A 15,869-nucleotide genomic window follows, 5' to 3' on the forward strand; every position below is an offset into this window, starting at 1 on the left:
CACGAGGGCTCCACCCATGAAGGGTCCACGAAGAAGCAACCTTGTCTATCCCACCATGGCCATGGCCCACGAAGGACTTGCCTCACTTGGTTAGATCTTCATGAAGTAGGCGATCTCCTTGCCCTTACAAACTCCTTGGTTCAACTCCACAATCTTGACGGGGGCTCCCAAGTGACACCTAACCAATCTAGGAGACACCACTCTCCAAAAGGTAATAGATGGTGTGTTGATGATGAACTCCTTGCTCTTGTGCTTCAAATGATAGTCTCCCCAACACTCAACTGTCTCTCGCAGATTTGGATATGGTGGAAAGATGATTTGAGTGGAAAGGAACTTGGAGAAGGCTAGAGATCAAGATTCTTGTGGTTGGATTGGAATGTGTTGGTCTCAACACATGAGTAGGTGGTTCTCTCTCAGAAAATTAGTAGTGGAAGTGTAGGCATGTTCTGATGGCTCTCTCCGAAAATGAGTAGTGGAAGTGTAGGCACATTCTGATGGCTCTCTCAGAAAATGAATAGTGGAAGTGTAGGCATGTTTTGATGGCTCTCTCAGAAAATGAGTAGTGGAAGTGTAGGCACGTTCTGATGGCTCTCTCACAAATGGAGAATGGGTGGAGGGGTATATATAGCCTCCACACCAAATCTAGCCGTTACACACAATTTACCAAACTCGGTGGGACCGAATAGTGAAACTCGGTCAGACCGATAGGGTTCAAAATGTGAACGTTAGAATTTTCGGTGGGACCGATGTGCTAGGGTTAGGGTAAAACCTCAACTCGGTTTGACCGATTACACAAACTCGGTGGGACCGATTTTGGTAATAAGCAAACAGAGAGTTGGTCAGGCAAACTCGGTGGGATCGATTGCATATCTCGGTGGGGCCGAAATGATTGCAACAGGCAAATGAGAGTTTGGAAGCCCATCTCGGTGAGACCGAGATCCCATCGGTGAGACCAAAATTATTAGGGTTTCTGGCAGTGGCTATGTCAAGTGAACTCGATGGCGCCGGATAGATCAAATCGGTGGGGCTGAGTTTGACTTTTGGTATGGGACATATGTGGAAATGAGAAAGTGGTTGAGGGCTTTGGAGCATATCACTAAGCACTTTGAGAAAGCAAGCCATTAAGAAACACCTCATCCCCTTTTAATAGTATTGGCTTTCCTATGGTCTCAATATGATCTTGGATCACTAAAATAGAAATGAAGAGTCTTGAGCTTTTGCCAATCTTCTGTCCTTAGCATCTAGAAGGGGTTCCACATCCTCTTGTCCATGCCACGCCTTTGTTGAACTTCCTGAAATATACTAGATAAAAAATATTAGTCCAACAAGAGATATGTTGACATTAATTACCAAAATCACCCATGGAGGAATTGTGCTTTTAGGCGGGGAGGTAGATATTTCCGCAAAAGCCGAAAATTTTGGATCGGTGCAACGAAAAAACTGGCGGGAAAAGTGTCATCAGAAACGGTCCCTTATTCAACACTATGTACGATATGTGGACAACACAAACGATTCATATAGCTTACCGCGTGTGTGATGAGTTTGAACACGCAAATTTTGGTCTGAATTTCCCTAGTTACAATGGTCATGCACGTCACTGCATAATTTGGGTACACAAAGGAGACCACAACACACCCACACTTCTTAACCGGGCAAGTTCAGCAATTAAACAGAGGTAGCTAACCTACATTACTATAACACAAATAAAAGGCCGACGCTCTTAATTAAACAAAACAAAGAGTACTAATCCGGCTGGTGCTCGTCGATCTCCGCCGCTTCCTCCATGTCCAGCTCGCCCTTGATGATCTCCTGGTGAAGGGACTCCATGGCATCCATCACACCATACTCAACAAGCATCTCGCCATCCGTGTCCGCCATCTCTTTGGAAAAGGCTGCCATGAGCTGGGCGTGGGCGGCCGTGATCTGGGCTTGGACGGGCTCCGTCGTGGTAAGGTATGCCGCGGGGAAATGGACGGCTGCTCGAACGCTCTCGGCGATTGCCAACTCTTTGGCCGTGGGTTGCCGACCATTGTTAGAGAAGCTTCGTTTGATTTTTGCGGTGACCGCCAGGAGTTGGGCGTGGGTGGCCTCGACATGGTCGTGGGCAGCCTCCATTAGGGCTAAGGCCACCGTTGCGGAACGGACAGCTGTTGTGCCACTCTCGCCAGTTGGTATCCCCAAGGCAGATGTTGCTGCTGCCACCTGAGAAGCAACAGCGGCCGTTTCGGCTGCCTTGGCTGCCCGGTCGCAGATTGTGGCCGCGCTGATGCAGCTTGTTAGCACGTGCATGGCGGTTGTGGCCGCGCTGTCGCCGAAGTGGGCCGACAAAGTTGTCCTCACGATGCGGGTTCATGTCCCCATCTTTCACCGTGATGATTGAACAGTGAAATGATATTTTGGTCGCAAGTTAGTGTGCTTGACGCCGGCTGTGGACTGTAGCCGACACACCTGCTCGCGTAAGCCATATGAGCACTATACTCCGACGGTGCTCCAAGATATTTTGTACTGCATCTCACACGGTTGGTGATAATAAACTGTGTGCGATCTACTTGATTTTTCGTCTTGATTTGAATTACATAATGGGGTCACAGCAGCAAAGGAGGGTGTTTGAATTTCTAGAACTTTTATCTGAAGTGAACATGCAACTATAGGTGTGTCTTCAAAAAGTTGGAATTATTCAGGGTTTGTTTGGACATTTTTATACATTAACTTAGTTTCTAGCCATTTCAGGTGCACAACTAAAAATTAAACTACATGCACATGCTCCGGTGCACCAAAACGGGTTGTAAAATCATATATGTGTCCATGGGTTTATGCTTATGTCCCATGCAAGAAATAGGGATGAAATTCGAAGACCACGACATCGTGGCTCTCCGGCAAACGTTGAGGTACTTGCTTTTGTAATTATAGTAAATCCAAAACTCGTCTGAAATTCATGAACCTTGACATGCTATCATGGAATGGCATCAACATGCTGGGGTAAAAAATACTGTCCCATTTGGAGTAGGTTATGGTATAAGCTTCTCACAAACCAGAGCCTCTCACAAGAAGCCTCATGGTTTCGGTAGGGAAACATGTCACCTTTGCGGACAAAACGATATTCGCCACCTCTTCTTGCTTTTAATTTTTTTCTGGTGTCAACATAGAACAACAGGAGTGTTGTGTTAAATTGTGGAATTTTTCGGTGATCATTTGGACATTTTTATACGTTAACTGAGTTGTCTAGGCATTTATGTGCATAATTCAAATTGAACTACATGCACATGCTCCAGTGCATAAAAACAGGTTGAAAAGTCAAATGTGTGCCCTTGGTTGCAAGCTTAGGTCACATGTAAGAAATGAGAATGAATGTCAAACACCTTGACACTCTCGCTCGGCCGCTAACATTGAGATACATGGTTCTAAAATTATAGTAAATCGAAAACTCATCTGAAATTAATGAAACTTGACATGATATCATGGAACGGCATCAACATGCCGTGGTAAAAATATTGTCCCATTTGGGACTTTTTGGGATTTTTCGGGGTTCGCTTGGACATTTTTATACATTAACTGAGTTTTCTATGCATCTATGTGCATAATTCAAATTTGAACTACATGTACATGCTCCAGTGCATATGAATGGGTTCAAATTCAAATGTGTGTCCTTGATTGCATGCTTAAGTCCCATGCAAGAAATGGGATAGAATGTCCAACACATTGTCACCGTCGCTCGGCCGCGAACATTGATATACATGGTTTTTAAATTCTAGTAAATCAAAAACGCGTCTGAAATTTATGAAACTTCACATGCTAGCATGGAACGGCATCAACATTCCGTGGTTAAAATATTGTCCCATTTGGGGCAGGTTGGGGTATAAGCTTCTCACAAACAAGAGCCTCTCACAACAAGCCTCATGTTTACGGTATGGAATGTTTGACCTTTCTGGACAAAACAATATCCATTTCCTCTTCTTGATTTCAATTTTTTTTCTAGTGTCAACATAGAACAACAGGAGCGTTGTGTTAAATTTTGGAATTTTTCGGGGTTCGTTTGGACATTTATATACATTAATTGATTTTTCTATGCAATTATGTTCATAATTCAAATTTGAATTACAGGCGCATGCTCCAGTGCATATAAATTGGTTGAAAAACCAAATCTATGTCCTTGGTTGCATGCTTAGGTCGCATGCAAGAAATGGGAATGAATGTCAAACACCTTGCCACCGTCTCTCGGCCGTAAACATTGAGATACATGGTTTTTAAATTCTAGTAAAGCCAAAACTCATCTGAAATTCATGAACTTGGCATGCTATCATGGAGCGGCATCAACATGCTGTGGGAAATTTTTTGTCCCATTTGGGGTAGGTTTGGGTATAAGCTTCTCACAACCCAGAGCATCTCACAAGAAGCCTGATGGTTTCGGTAGGGAATGTGCCACCTTTGGGATGAAATGATATCGGTTGCCTCTTCTTGCTTTCAAAATTTTTCTAGTGTCAACATAGAACAACAGGAGTTCGCTTGAACATTTTTATACATTAACTAGGTTTTCTAGGCATTTTATGTGCATAATTCAAATTTGAACTACGTGCACATGCTCCAGTGCAGAAAAATGGGTTAACATATCAAATGTGTGTCCTTCGGTGCATGCTTAAGTCCCATGCAAGAAACGGGAATGAATTTCAAACACCAGGGCCCTGTTGATTGTCGTCAAAACATTGAGATACTTTGTTTTTAAATTCTAGTAAATCCAAAACTCGTCTGAAATTCATGAAACTTGGCATGCTATCATGGAATGGCACCCCACATGCTGTGGTATTTCTCGTGTCCATTTTGAGAGAAGGCGCGCTCGAATACCAACCAACAAAGGCATTTTGAAACAAATAGCTGCCACTTTAACATCTCAAACATATTGTATAATTCAAATCGAGTGTGTTATGTTAACCATTCATGTGACGCCACGTGTCACTCTTTTAATGGCTAGGAGGTGCCATGCGAACAGCTGCTTGACTGAACGGGAGGCGTGCGAGCGCAGTCTGCTGCGTAGGCTGACTAAGAGGCGTGCAAGTTGTCCTACAATGCGTAGGCTCACCGGGAAGGGTGCGAGTTGTACGCTGCACATGCTCACTGGTAAGAGAGCCCTTTGACTTCCATGGCCACCTGCCTTGCTCACATCCTCTCCATTAATGGCGCCCGTGCCACTGTTTAATACGGGCAGCCTTACTTTTCGCCTCCCATTCCCCTCCCGCAGAACTCCACCAACGCCATGGCGCAGAAGGATTATCTGTCACAAGTCTTTTAGTTTGGTGAAGTTGACTCCAAGTCGGAGGAGATAGAAAATAAGGAGGAATGGGGCCTCATTCCCTAAACGAGCTGGCCACGGCGGTTGCAGCCACCGCGCCCGTCCCAGCTCCCATCCCTGTCCCCACTCCAGCGACCATCCCGTAGCATTGATGGGCTGGTCGCCAAGCACTATCGCAGATCTGAAAGCCGTGGGCATCAGCGAGGTCTCCGCGAACCCGCACGAGCCCGTGTACATGCCAACGCTAGCGCCCGTGCCCGTGTGCACCCCTGCAACCACCGTGCCGCCGGTCCCCATACGTTTGCCCACACCCGCTGCGCTCGTGCCCGTGCGCCCCCCTCAGCGGCATGGGACGCCGCTGTCGACCGCTACCTCGCAGCACCGCGAGTTGCCATCCTCCTGCACCCCCCCGTCGATCGTGCGACGACATGATGTTCGATTTCCAAGTGAATTCTTTGCTACAGGATCGAAAGTAGGTCTAGAGGGGAGGGGTGATTAGACTACTTGACCAAATAAAAATCTAACTTTTTTCCCAATTTTAAGTCTTAGCAGATTTTAGCAACCTAGCACAAGTCAAGCAATCAACCTACACATGCAATTCTAAGAGTGTAGCAGCGGAAAGTAAAACATTGCATATGAAGGTAAAGGGAATGGTTTGGAGAAGGCAAACGCAACGTAGACACAGAGATTTTTGGCGTGGTTCCGATAGGTGGTGCTATCGTACATCCACGTTGATGGAGACTTCAACCCACAAAGGGTAACGACAGCGCGAGTCCACATTTGGCTCCACCCACGAAGGGTCCACGAAGAAGCAACCTTGTCTATCCCACCATGGACATCGCCTACAAAGGACTTGCCTCACTCGGGTAGATCTTCACGAAGTAGGCGATATCCTTGCCCTTACAAACTCCTTGGTTCAACTTCACAATCTTGTCTGAGGCTCCCAAGTGACACCTAACCAATCTAGGAGACACCACTCTCGAAAAGGCAATAGACAGTGTGTTGATGATTGAGGGAGTCCTGGACTAAGGGGTCCTCGGACGTCCGACCTGTTGGGCATGGGCCGGACTAGTTGGCTATGAAGATACAAGACCGAAGACTCTCTCCCGTGTCCGGATGGGACTCTCCTTGGCATGGAAGGCAAGCTTGGCGTCCAAATATGAAGACTCCTTTCTCTGTAACCGACTTTGTACAACCCTAGTCCCCTCCGGTGTCTATATAAATCGGAGGGCTTAGTCCGAAGGATAATCATAATCATACAGGCTAGACTTCTAGGGTTTTAGCCATTACGATCTCGTGGTAGATCAACTCTTGTAATACTCATATTCATCAAGATCAATCAAGCTGGAAGTAGGGTAGTACCTGCATAGAGAGGGCCCGAACCTGGGTAAACATTGTGTCCCCCGTCTCATGTTACCATCGACCTTAGACGCACAGTTCGGGACCCCCTACCCGAGATCCGCCAGTTTTGACACCGACATGGGTGCTTTCATTGAGAGTTCCACTGTGCCGTCCTCAAAAGGTTTGATGACCCCTTCAATCATCTACAACAATGCTGTCCAAGGAGAAGTCTTCCTCCCCGGACAGATCTTTGTGTTCGGCGGCTTCTCACTGCGGGCCAACTCGCTTGGCCATCTGGAGCAGATCGATAGCTACGCCCCTGGCCGTCAGGTCAGATTCGGGAGCTTGAACTACGTCGCGGATATCCGCGGAGACTTGATCTTCGACGGATTCAAGACCACGACAGCCGCTCCCCATCACCATGATGAACATGACTTAAATCTGTCATCGGACCATACCCAGGAGATAGCACGTGTAACTGCTCTGGCCTTAGATCCGGAGTAGATCGCGCCATCCGAAGACAGGAAGCTCAACCCCGCCACGGATGCCGCAGTCCCAACAGCGTCAGAGCCGCACACAGACCCAACCTCGAGTGGAATCTGTGTCACCGGAGCCCCGGACTCGTTTCCGGCTACAGGTTCCGCACCATGTGCGTCCACGTGAGTCGAGCTCGATCAGTCTTCGATCGTCGAATTCAGCTCTGCGGACATTTTTCGGCACTCGCTTTTGGGCGACGTGTTAAACTCATTAAAAGCACTATCCTTAGCGGGGGCTCACAGCCGAATTATATCCGGTTTGAACTGGAGGCTGATCAAGGAGAACTTCGCTTCCCACCCACCGCCCACTTCATAGCCACTATCGAAGACTTAACCGACACGCTCGATTACGGCTCCGAAGACATCAATGGTATGGACGACGATGCCGATGAGGAGCAAGGCCAAAGCCCACCATTTACCGAACGCTGGACGGCCACCTCTTCTTACGACGTGTACATGGTGGATACACCTAAAGAAACTAACAACGATGACAAAGAAAATCCAGTCGAGGATAAACTTCCTGAGACACAGCCAAAGCACCGGCGTCAGCGGCACTGCTCTAAGTCACGTCGGGGAAAAGACAGTAATACCGGCATGGGAGAGAACAATACTCCGTACGATGCCGAAGACAATGAAGATCCCATTGAGGCAACTTCCGAACAGGACGAACGGGAAGATGGGCAAGTCAGCCCTGATGAACAGGCCATACATGAAGACTCAGAGGACAGTAATTATCTTCCGCTCTCCGAGGATGAGGTGAGCCTTGGCAACAAGGATTTTATCATGCCCGAGGAACCTCTCGAGCAGGAGCACTTTAAGCGCCAGCTAATAGCCACTTCAAGGAGCCTGAAAAAGAAGCAGCAGCAGCTTCAAGCTGATCAAGACCTGCTCAATGATAGATGGACTGAGGTCCTGGCAGCCGAGGAATACGGCCTCAAGCGCCCAGCCAAAAGTTACCCGAAGCGCAAATTGTTACCTCAGTTCGATGATGAGGCGCCGGAGCCTATACCATCATCGCACAATGCGGGTAACCGACCACCACGCGGTCGGGACAAAGCGACAACTCAAGCCGAACACCAGCTCGCCCCACCTCACCGTAAAGGCAGAGATAAAACAGCTCGGGGTTATACATATGGCCTTCGGCAGGACCTGAACAGTAGAGCAGGACATACCAGATCGATCTACGGATCGCGAGGACGTGCCCCGACACGCGGCGACGACTATCTACTCGGATGTGACAAGCCTAGTCACGCCCGGGCTAAAAACCGCAGATGGACTCCATCGGAGCTACGTCGCAATACGGCCCGATATAGAGGCGCCACACACCCTATTTGCTACACAGAAGAAGTAATGGAGCATGAATTCCCAGAAGGGTTTAAACCCGTGAATATCGAATCATATGATGGAACAACTGATCCCGCGGTATGGATCTAGGATTTCCTTCTCCATATCCATATGGCCCGTGGAGATGACCTTCATGCCATCAAATACCTCCCACTAAAACTCAAAGGGCCAGCTCGGCACTGGTTAAATGGTCTGCCTGAAAACTCTATTGGCAGCTGGGAAGATTTGGAAGACGCCTTCTGCGACAACTTCCAAGGCACATATGTCCGGCCACCAGATGCTGATGACTTAACTCACATCGTCGAGCAGCCCGAAGAGTCAGCCAAGAAGATCTGGACTAGGTTCTTAGTTAAAAAGAACCAAATCGTCGACTATCCGGACGCGGAAGCCCTAGTGGCCTTCAAACACAGCGTCCGGGACGAGTGGCTCGCCCGCCACCTCGGTCAAGAAAAACCAAAATCCATATCATCCCTTACCGCTCTGATGACCCGCTTTTGCGTGGGAGAAGGCAGATGGCTCGCTCGTAGAAGCAACAACGCCAACGATCCGGGCACTTCCGAAGTCTGAGATGGCAATGGCAAGCCACGACGCAGTAAACACAAACGTCGCAATGATAATGAAGGAATGCATGACACAACGGTCAACGCCGGATTCTGCGGCCCCGAATCCGGTCAACGGAAAAAGGCATTCAAGGCAAATAGAGACGGACCATCCAATTTAGGCAAGATATTGGATCGGCCCTGCCAAATTCATGGCAACCCCGATAAACCAGCTAATCACACCAACTGAAGCTGTTGGGTCTTCAAACAGGCCGGCAAGCTCAACGCCGAACAAAAGGGGAAGAGGCCGCCCGGTGATAGCGACGACGAAGAGACTCACCAACCAAATACCAGGGGTTAGAAGCAATTTCCCCCGAAGTAAAAACAGTGAACATGGTATAGGTCACACACCTCTACAGGGGAGCATAAGAAGCGCTCCCTCCGGACAGAGGATCATACTACGGTTACTTCAGCCGAAGTACAAAGCGGTCCTATTAAACCACATACCTTGTCGGCCATTAAGCCGCCGGTCTCCATTCAACAGGACCGACCAATTTCGGAGCTGGACTAGCAGTTTGGCTTCCGCCGTCTGCCTCATATACCTGCAAAATATGTACCGCGCATACATAACTATGCACTTAAAATACCCCGGGCATTGGCGGAAGCACAATACGGATGGGCCTACAAGTACTCCCATAACCTCCTTCCTTTTTCTTTTCTAACTACTCTTTCTTTTTCATTATCCTTTACCACAGGTGGCTCAAAGGATGGTCATCTCACGAACTCTATCAGAGTTCGGGTTTGTACATTCACCCAAATGCTACTCCTGTTAAGGAGCCCCTTCACCAAGGAAAGGCGGCGCAGACGTGCGATAGGAGGTCCAAAACAACTTTTTGTAGACCGCACTCTCTATTTTGCGAGCCTGTAAAGTGCATGCTTCCTCAGCAGTCGACCCCTGGCATGTCAAATAGCCGGGGTTGTGTCGTTATTATCTATAAAATGACGATTGGCATATCACTCAGGTTCCAGTGAACATAATCCGTATCCAGTATTCACTTTTCTCTAAAGAACTGAATTTTGCTCCTTCAGTTGTTTCACACACGCACCCCCACATAACTTGCCAGGGGCTCGGTATGGGAACAAAATGAGTTGCCAACAAGTCCGAACAGCTTTATAGCATACTTCGGCGTCACGAGTTTGGCCTTATATGCATCATCTCCGAATCATGTCTTGGGTCAATAGTTGGGTTGCCCGGCTCCTGTGCTTACTACCTTACATTCCGCTCTATCGGCTAGGGTAGTAAAGGGAGAACTACTACGATTTTGTTTCCGGTTCATCTGGTTAAACACCTCAGTAGAGAAAGCCGAAAACTGACTGTCATGATGCGGCGAGAGCTGCTCAACCACTCGATGACTTATCGAAATCTTTCGTGATTCCCTCCGTATTACACGAAGGACCTTTCTTCAAGTCATACATGTAGCGCACCGTATTAGGATAACCGCGTACATACGAGGGTCTATATCGTAGACCCACCGTAAAACTCCTATGGCTAAGTGAAAGTGTTAACGCCCTATAGTCCGATTGCCTAGTTCGCCGCATTGACATCTCCTTCATGGACCAAGACGTTGGGTTAAGAGTGATCAAGTGCTTTTCCGAACACCCCCGTATTTTCTACGAGGGGGCTGAAGCCGACGGCTAGAAAACTTTCAGATTATACAAAACGGCCGCACAGGAGGAACCAAAGCTTTTAGGCGACACTAAAATGAAAATAGCTTTATTATATCATAATATTTTCTTTTACAATTTCAATACATTTCACTCGAATATCATGTCTTTCGAGCACTGACCCTCTATCAAGCGGGCACCCTCTAAGACATCCTCGAAATAATGCCCTGGGGCGTGGTGATCCTTGCCCTTGGGTGGACTCTTCGCTGCAGCGTCGGTGGCCTTCATCTTCGCCCAGTATGTCTTGACATGGGCAAAGGCCATCCGTGCACCTTCAATGCACGTTGATTGCTTAACAGCGTCGATACGCGGCACCGCATCAACAAGTCGCTGCACCAAAGCGAAACAACTATCCGGAATTGGCTCGGTCGGCCACAGCCGGACCACGACGTCCTTCATGGCAGATCCGGACATCTTGTGGAGCTCTGCCCACTGGGCCATCTGTTCATTCAGTAACAGCGGACGCTTCGGCATGCTAAACTGCGACCAGAACAACTTTTCTGTTGCACGTCCTTCTTGCGCTTGGAAAAACTGCGTCACATCGGAGACACTCCTCGACAAGTCCAACAATGCGTCTGGAGAACTCCACACTTGATTAAGCAGGGCATAATTCGGATCGCCGAACTTAGTTTGTAACAAAAAGGGCTTACCAGCCGCGATCTCCTCAGCTTGCCGGATCTCCTCCCAGGCCACTCTAGACTCGGACCGCGCTTCTTTCGCCACTCGTAAGGCCTTGTCAAGGTCAACCGTTCTGGCTTTATTATCCTTCTCGAGAAATTCGCAGCGGCCAGCGGCATCCTTTAGCTCAAGCGCCATCATGGATATTCTCTCCGCGTATTGGCCCCGAGCAGCCTGTTCAGCCTTTAACTCGGCAGTTGCCGTTTCGGCAGCCGCATTACTAATCCGGGCCTGCTCCTTGGCCCGGGCTAGCTCAGCCTGAAGAATCTCAACTGCGGCGGCACCATCTGCAGCCATGCATATCTCAGTATACAATTCTTAGCGTCATGCTTATATTATAAGCACGTGCATATAATGACTGCCCCAAAAACATACCTTGTGCCTCGTCAAGCTGCCTGTTGATAAGCGTGATGTCATCATCCGCCTCATCAATCTTCCGCTGCAGATCTGCAACCTCTGTAGTTCGAGCAGTAGCCAGGGAGGTAACAACCTGTGTTCCAATTAATCAGATTATTTCCTGGGCATATATTTTTGAACCTCTGATCGCCTCCCTTGGGAAGCCAACCAGAGTCTCAGGGGCTACTATCTATGCACAGGTGCATTTTGTGAATAAAACACAATCGAAAAAATTACAGTACAAACCTCGAAGCCTCCTAGCAGGCTCGTGAAGGCTTCATTCAATCCACTTTTGCGCGGACAGAACCTTTTCAACCACCGTACCCATCAAGATACGATGTTCCTCTGAGACGGACGCCTGTCACAGCATGTTCGTCAATATATCCGACGCTTCTGGATCTCCAGAAGCTGCTGTAGTAGTACGGCCTCCCTTCGAAGGGATTCATTTATTCGTCCCTAGAGTCATCTCTGGCTGTAAGCCGGACAGTCCGGGGCCTTTATTGTTGGCCCCCGGACCTTGGGCTACCGAAGTATCACCTTCGGGTAGTGTCTTCATCACCCCTCATACCACTTGTTGATCAGGAGAGACCCTCCGGGACGACACCTCGAAGTCGTCCGCCCTATTGGGTGAGGAGACCGGTGGAGGTGTCTCGCTTTCCATCATCTTCGGGAGAAGATCCCCCGAGGAAGAGGATTGCTGAAGAAGGGTGCCGAGCTGCAAAAACATATATTCTAGATGTTACCTTGGTAACAGGAAAGGAACGGGATATGTTTAAAAACACCGTTGTTCACTTACGATTTGGCTAAAGGCTTGTCCTCACTGTGGGACTGTGCGATGACATCGTCCTCCAAGCCCGAGCCGCCCGACAGGGGCATATTGCCTCGCTTAGGAGCCTTTTCCTCCCAACCTTCAGAGGCGGCCCTTTTCTTACCATGGGGAGAAGGGATGTTGGCTTCTCCTTCACTTTTGTCTTCGGGCGATGGAATTTTGATCTCCCCGGACATAGTGTCTGATATACCTTCGGGATGGAGGCCACCTTTGGTCCTCCCGCTCTCCGCCTTGTCCTCCTTCACAGGCATCTGGTATGGTGCCGGGGCCAGCATCCTTGTTAGTACGGGATCCGCTGAGTCTTCGGGAAGGGGGGCCGAACACCTAATTCTCTCCGCTTTCTTTATCCAGCCCTGGAAGAAGATAGTTTGCTTAGTATCGTATTACGGCATACATAGCTAAAAATTATTCGGGAGTCGAGCACTTACCGAGGTACAATATGGTTGCAGTCGAGGCCGATGTCCTCGGTGGTGTCCGGCCACTGTTTTTGTTTCCCGAAAAACAACTTCCACATTCCTTTGTGCGTAGTGCCGAAGAAGTGTTGGAGGGTCCGTGGTCCTTCTGGATTAAACTCCCACATACGGAGAGGCCGTCGCTGGCACAGCAGGGCCTGCGGACCAGCATTACTTGAATCACGTTGATAAGATCGATGTCCTTCTCAAGGAGGCTCCGGATGCGGCTCTGTAGAGCCTGCACTTCGTCAATTGATCCCCAGTCCAGCCCCTTATTAATCCATGATGCAAGCTGTAACAGAGGGCCAGATCAGAACGCAGGTATAGCTGCCCACTTGGTACCGCGGGGTTCAGTGACGTAAAACCACTCCCGCTGCCATAGGTTGGGAGTTTCGGTGAAGGAGCCTTTTGGCCAGAGAGCATTGGTAAGCTTGCTCACTGTAGCACCGCCGCACTGCGCTTGTTCCCCGTCGACTACCTTTGGCTTCACACTAAAGGTCTTGAGCCATAAGCCGAAGTGTGGGGGAATACGGAGAAAGGCCTCGCATGTGATAATGAACGCCGAGATGTGAATGAAAGAATCTGGGGCTAGATCGTGAAAATCTAGGCCGTAATAAAACATGAGCCCCCGGACGAAGGGATGAAGAGCGAATCCTAGCCCTCGGAGGAAGTGGGAGATGAATACAACCCTCTCACCGGATCTGGGAGTAGGAATAACCTATCCTCGAGTAGGAAGCCTGTGGGGGATCTTCGCGGTCAGGTATCTGGCCGCGCGAAGCTTCGCAATGTCCTTCTCTGTAATAGAGGAAGCCACCCATCGGCCCTGTGGGTTGGGTCCGGACATGACTGGGAAGCTTGAAGCAATGAAGTCGAACCTTGGGTGCTAGAACTCGAAGTTGGAAGGGCTGAGGAAAGGGTCGGCGTAGAAAAAAGACGGCCCTTGGCTCCTTTATAAATGCAATGGATATCGAACGCCTCCTCCTAAGCCTGAAAACCTGCCTATTCCTAATGAATCATCCCAATGGAACGGTTGGGTTACCCACGCTCGTATTGATGAGAATCCCGTAATAAGGGGACACGATCTCTGCTTCGACAAGACGTGCCAATAAAAACCGCGCCTCGAAACGTGGAACGGCAGGACAAGAAATAGTTCAAAATAATGACCGGGCAGACATGATGTCACATTACGAAAAGTTGTCAGCGGATTGGACTCGTGAAATATTATACTCTCTGCGGTTGCATGTGGTACTTGTGTTGCAGATCTGGACATGTTCGTTGCGTCCAAAGACTATCTTGGAGTATTCGGAAAGGGGAACCCGCCTTCCAATGTCGAAGACAATCTGCGCGTCGGACACCTCATCATTGAAGCCTGGTTCAGGGGCTACTGAGGAAGTCCGGGACTAAGGGGTCCTCGGACGTCCGGCCTGTTGGGCATGGGCCGGACTAGTGGGCTGTGAAGATACAAGACCGAAGACTCTCTGCCGTGTCCGGATGGGACTCTCCTTGGCATGGAAGGCAAGCTTGGCGTCCAAATATGAAGATTCCTTTCTCTGTAACCGACTTTGTACAACCCTAGTCCCCTCCGGTGTCTATATAAACCGGAGGGCTTAGTCCGAAGGATAATCATAGTCATACATGCTAGACTTCTAGGGTTTTAGCCATTACGATCTCATGGTAGATCAACTCTTGTAATACTCATATTCATCAAGATCAATCAAGCAGGAAGTAGGGTATTACCTCCATAGAGAGGGCCCGAACCTGGGTAAACATTGTGTCCCCCGTCTCCTGTTACCATCGACCTTAGACGCATAGTTCGGGACCCCTACCCGACATCCGCTGGTTTTGACACCGACAATGATGAACTCCATGCTCTTGTGCTTCAAATGATAGTCTCCCCAACACTGAACTCTCTCTCACAGATTTGGCTATGGTGGAAAGAGGATTTGAGTGGAAAGCAACTTGGGGAAGGCTAGAGATCAAGATTCTTGTGGTTGGATTGGAATGTCTTGGTCTCAATACATGAGTAGGTGGTTCTCTCTCAGAAAATGAGTAGTGTAAGGGTAAGCACGTTCTGATGGATCTCTCACAGATGGAGAATGGAGTGGAGGGGTATATATAGCCTCCACACAAAATCCAACCGTTACACACATTTGACCCAACTTGGTCAGACCGAATAGAAGAACTCAGTGAGACCAATTCAGTTCAAAATGTGAACGTTAGGAATCTCGGTGGGGCCGATGTGATCAACTCGGTGGGACCGATGTCCTAGGGCTAGGGCAAAACCTCATCTCGGTGAGACCGATCGCATGAACTTGGTGAGACCGATTTTAGCAATGAGCAAACAAAGACTTGGTCAAGCAAACTCGGTGGGACCGATCGCTCCTTTCGGTGACACCGAAACGTTACGAAGGGAAACGGAGAATTTGCAATGCGAACTCGGTGGGACCGAGAGCTGTATCGGTGAGACCGAATTGACTAGGGTTTCTAGCAGTAGCTATGTCAAATGAACTCGGTGGCGCCGGATAGATCAAATCGGTGGGGCCAAGTTTGACATTAGGTTTTGGACATATGTGGAAATGAGAAAGTGGCTGAGGGTTCTGGAGCAATATCACTAATCACTTTGAGCAAGTAGACCATTAAGCAACACCTCATCCCCTTTTAATATTATTGGCTTTCCTATGGACTCAATGTGATCTTGGATCACTAAAAGGAAAATGAAGAGTCTTGAGCCTTTGCAAATCTTTG

This window comes from Aegilops tauschii, chromosome 2 (genome assembly GCF_002575655.3).
Source record: "Aegilops tauschii subsp. strangulata cultivar AL8/78 chromosome 2, Aet v6.0, whole genome shotgun sequence".
Lineage (NCBI taxonomy): Eukaryota > Viridiplantae > Streptophyta > Magnoliopsida > Poales > Poaceae > Aegilops > Aegilops tauschii.